Below are 5,550 nucleotides of genomic sequence, written 5' to 3'. Positions count from 1 at the left end.
AGAGAGAGAAAGAGAGAGAGGGAGTGGAAGAGGGGCGGAGAGAGAGGGAGACACAAAATCTGAAGTGTCAGCTGTGCTGACAGCTCAGAGCCTGATGCGGGGTTCAAACTCATGAGCCATGAGATCATGACCAGAGCCAAAGTCAAACACCCAACAAACTGAGCAATCCAGGTGCCCTGAAAGTTGCATTACATTTAAAATCAGATACATTTTATTTACATTTCCCCCCCAGAATTTTTTCTTCCTTTTCTTTCTCTTTAACTTGTAAATTCCCATTATTTATTTTGATCTTCAGCAGAGAACAAAAGTAGTTTCCATTGTGTGCTAAGTTTATTCACTCACTCACAAATGTATTCAGTGTTTACCAAGGTACTAAGTGCAGTGCTAGACATTGTTGGTAAAGGCAAATGTTGAGAGGGACACTGAAGTCACATCTGAAGTTGATGTAGGCTGGCTGGGCCCAAGGACTCAGAGGGGTCCCAGAACCCACAGGGGGTCCCACAGAACCAGCCAAGAGGGTCCTTGGTTTCGCACAGTATAGAAATCCAATGTGAGTGGAAAGGAAGTGAGAACAGAGTTTATTAAAGATACAGAGAATGTGTAGATACTGATAGAGCATCTGGGAGCTTCAGAAAGGAAAGAAGAGCGAGTCTTGTTTTTGCTTGGGATTTGGGGGTTTTATTGAGGATGTGGTCCAGTGCACAGTGTCTTCCTATGCATCCAGGAACAAAGACCAGTGTTAGGTGCTCCCTATAAGTCACTTATGCCCTGGAACCAAGAATCTTGATGACTTAGTGGTCTTGGAAAACATTCTTGGCAACCCCACCTAATCACTCCTTAGATGTTATCTATTATGTTGGAAGACTCTTAAAAAAATCATTAAATCCTTGACCTTTACATAGAGGACAGACACTGTTTTATAAGGCACATGTAAGGTAGAAGTGTAGGTCCTTGCAAGAATAGAAGCAGGATAAGGAGCAAAAAGAAAAGTAGTTTTCCATGGGGTCTCTTTAGTTTCCCTGTCTCAAAGTCACTCGGTAAGACAGTTCACTTAATTCATTACTGAGAGAGAGGGAGGACATGTGTGAAGTGGCCACCCAGGGCTGGGTATTTTGCCCTTCTTTTTCATTCCATATAGAAAAACAGATCTTATGATTAGAGATATGTTCAACAATGTTAAAACCAACAAATGGGTGGAAAGCGTCATTATCCTGAAGAGAATTGATTTTCATCAGTTATTGAAAATATCCACTTTTTTTCCCCTCTTCATCTAATGACTTAAAAAGTAGCAATATAAAACATATTATTTTTTTCTGTAAGTATTTTAACATGATTGCAATAATATTATCTATACAATTTGACATTCTCTCTTTTGCATTTAATTGATATGAAACGTTTGGATATGCCATAAACTACTTAGTAAACATATCTACCAGTTATACATAAAAGGTTTTAAATGGGCCAATTACTCTTTTCAAAGCAGAGTTCAGTTTTCTTCTTAAATAAATAGATATTATTTTATAGATTCTCTATTTGGGATATTATCGTACAAACATGCCCATTTCGGGGGGTGTGCACATTTAATCAAAGTGAATTAATATAAGCACATACCACCTTGGGCCTTCAAACAAATTTCTTTTTCAATTAGTCAGGCAATCTTTCCAGTTTTCCTCCTCTTAGTAACTCCTAAGACCATTCATTCCATAATTTATTGAGCCTCTAAAATGGAAAATGAACTGTAATAGGGCACTGCTTTAAGAAATAACGTTCCATACATTCCAATGTATTTAACGTAGCCCTTCAAATCTTTAACCTACCCCTCTCTACTAGCTCCTTTCCAGAAATTCCTGTGTATGCTAATCCAACAACAAAAGCCCTCACAGCAAACTTTCTTTCAATCTCATGATTTCCTCAAGCTCCATCCAATCTCTCTTCCTTTGCAGCCAAACTATCAAAAGTAAAGTTCACCCTACCACTCCTCTTCTTATCTTTCACCCATTTATTACCCATCCTACTATAATCTTCCGCTCCACCCCGAATCAGTTCCATCTATGGCCTTGTTGTAGGTTTTATCTCAACTTCCTCTCCATAGCTCTATCAACAACACTTAAAGTTCTCAGTAACTTTGGCTTCCATGGTACTTCTCTCATATATGTTTTCTTTTCTTTCTTTTTTCTTTTCTTTTCTTTTCTTTTCTTTTCTTTTCTTTTCTTTTCTTTCCTTTCCTTTCCTTTCCTTTTCTTTTCTTCTCTTCTCTCTTCTCTTTCTTTTCTTTTCTTTTCTTTTCTTTTCTTTTCTTTTCTTTTCATGTTTATTTATTTTTGAGAGAGACAGAGGACAAGCAGGGGAGGGGCAAAGAGAGAAGGAGACACAGAATCTGAATCAGGCTTCAGGCTCTGAGCTGTCAGCACAGAGCCTGACACGAGGCTCGAACCCCCAGACCGTGAGATCATGAGACCTGAGCCGAAGTCAAAGTGGAACGCTCAACTGACTGAGTCACCCCAGTGCCCCATCTCACATACGTTTTCTTGATTACCAATTTCTCCTTTTACCTCACTAGTCATTTCAATGTATAGTAGAAACCCTTAGCTCTACTTAACCAGCTCCCTGGATGAGGGGAGGCTTTCCCCTCTGTCAGTCAGTCTCTCCTTGCACACCTCAGGGCTGAAGACTCCTGACACTTAAACCAGTCTCTACTTGATCTGTGTCTGCCTACTGAACTGAATGCCTCATAGAGACTTAACAGTTTGTTCTAGAAGCTGTTTATGCCATTGCACTTGTTATTTTAATTATGTAATGTAATCAACTATTATGTAAACTAATAAAATATAGAGTGGGGGAAAAAAAGGGGTTGTTTTTATAAAAATTAAGATGAGTGATTTGGAAAAGCTCCATAATGGCTGGTACCTTGAAGAGAACTTGCAGTCAAGTTAGGTGAAAAACAAAACCAAGAAAAAACTCCTTCCAGTCTAGGCATATTTACATGGAATGACCCTACCATGAAAGTATCTTTAAGGTCTTACACCACACAACAAAGCTGAAACTGGAATCTGAATGATTGTCTACAGCTTAAGAGACTAAGCTGAGCTCCAACCAAAAACAGACACTGTTTTTGCAAAGCAAAGCAGAATGCCTCGCATCAAAAGAGAATGAAAGCAAAGCAACATTTATATGTTTTAAGGTCTCTATGCAACACTTCACTTTTTCCCATCTTGAAGTAACTCTACTGGTTAACCTATCCCATTGTCTGGTGTTACAGGCCTCCTTCTCTAGAAATTTCACGATTACATCATGAGGTCTCTTGTTCTCTTTCTCTGCTCTCTCCTTGAGTAATTTAGTTTCCAACCAGAGCTTTAATTTAGCCCTTATTTTTTAAAAATTTTAAATGTTTATTTATTTATTTTGAGAGAAAGCTTGAGTATGAGCAGGGGAGGGGCAGAGAGAGAGAGAGAGAGAGAGAGAGAGAAAGAGAGAGCGAGAGAATCCCAAGCATGGTCTGTGCTGTCAGCACAGAGCCCCATGCATCTCAGGAACCATGAGATCATGATCTGAGCTGAAATCAAGAGTTAGACACTTGGGACACCTGAGTGGCTCAGTTGGTTAAGTGTCTGACTCTTAATTTTAGCTCAGGTCATGATCTCACGGTGTGTAAATTTGAGCCCCTGCCTTGGGCTCTGTGCTGACAGCAAGGAGCCTGCTTGGGATTCTCTCTCCCTCTCTTTCTGCCCCTACCCTGCTGGCTCTTTCTCTCTCTCTCAAAATAAATAAATAAACATTAAAAAAAAAAAAAGTCAAACACTTAACTGACTGAGCCGTCCAGGTGCCCCTAATTTAGCCTTTAAACAAACAAGTACCATCTGGTGAACATGGGCCCTGCTTTGGGTAAACATGAGCCGCTTCTCCCTCTCTCTCTCTCTCTTTCTCTCTCTCTCCCTCCCTCCTTCCCTCCCTGTGCTCTTCCTGGGAAAACAAACAAACAAGTACCAAATCTGCAAGCCCTTCACAGAAAGAGTCCACATTGTCCACCTTCCACTTCCCTCCCTGTACTGTGCCATGTATGCTATAACTACCTAAGGAAATTGTTGAGATATAAATAAAGCATAATGAAAACATTAGTCCATAAATAATAACCCAAGAATGAGAATCTGGCTTGAATAAGTGTGCGAGGAAATTCCTTTGTTTTAAGGTCATAATTTTCCTCTTAACTATTAAAGGAAAGAAGTTCAATTAATAATTATGATTGAAAATTATTTTATTTATTTAAAAAAATTAAATGTTTATTTATTTTTGAGACAGACAGAGCACAAGCAGGGGAGGGGCAGAGAGAGAGGGAGACACAGAATCGGAAACAGGCTCCAGGCTCTGAGCCATCAGCCCAGAGCCCGACGCGGGGCTCGAACTCACGGACCGCGAGATCGTGACCTGGCTGAAGTCGGACGCTTAACCGACTGCGCCCCCCAGATGCCCTGGTAAATTATCATTTTAAAGTGGGTAGCTGATGCTATTTTTTTTTTTTAATCAACTGTAGTTTTCCAGAAATGTACAAACAAATTTAGGTCAACAATGACAAGTATCACTACAACATTCAATTTTATCTAAATGAAAACCACAGTTTTTCTTCTGTCTTGAATCCTGTGGGCTCATTCTCTCTGAAGCTAGGCAGAGCAGACATGACTGTCCCTTGCATTTTACAGATGAGAGAATTAAGGTCCTAACAGTTACTGACTTACTGTTGATCTCACAGGTAGTTTGTAACCTAAATGGGATTTGTATCCTGGCAGTAGGCATCTTGAGTCACCTTTTGAATGTTCCCAAGTCCCTTTACAACTGGACAGGAGAATCAGGAAATAAGTGGGGAAAAATGAAACTCTTCTATCCACAATTATGACTCATCTGCTCACCAGCCTAAGATTATGTCATTGGAGTTCAGTCCTTTGTTTAACATATTTTCTCACAAAATTCTTGAGAGGAATAAGAAGTTAATAATTCATCCTTTAACATCTTCCTATTAATCGATATACCCAATTTGCTTCCCTTTAATTAAGTGGTTATTTGAAGGACAGTGATAGGCATTTTGAGAAAGATTGTTTTAGATTATTGTCCTTTGTCTTCAAGAAGGGAAGGACAATGTATATGTATGTGGGTGGGAGTGAAGGTCATAGTCATAGACAAGGATCTCGGAAACAAAAAGGGATGACTAGGATGTTGGATGCCAGGATTTGAAGAGTTGCACCAGAGAACAGAATGAGGAGCAGAGTGAGGAAAGACATGTGTTTTTATTTCACAGTTTTAATTTGAGAACTTAATGCTGAGGTAACTCAACTCTTAGAATTTTTTTTTTGAAAGTTTGTTCTACTTTATTTGTAAGTAAAACCATTGATAGTCCCTTTGTTTTGACTCAAAGTATTCCCAAAACTAGAGCATAAAAAATATTTATGGACTAGATTATGATTTCCTTTAGGAACGGTTCCAAAATTGTCAAATTTCTGACCCAGGACTTAGCATCGGATACATCATAAATATGATCAGCCACTTCCCATGATAATTATA

This window comes from Herpailurus yagouaroundi, unplaced genomic scaffold, assembly GCF_014898765.1.
Source record: "Herpailurus yagouaroundi ecotype Mexico unplaced genomic scaffold, PumYag 159, whole genome shotgun sequence".
NCBI lineage: Eukaryota > Metazoa > Chordata > Mammalia > Carnivora > Felidae > Herpailurus > Herpailurus yagouaroundi.
This window is presented reverse-complemented; position numbering follows the sequence as displayed.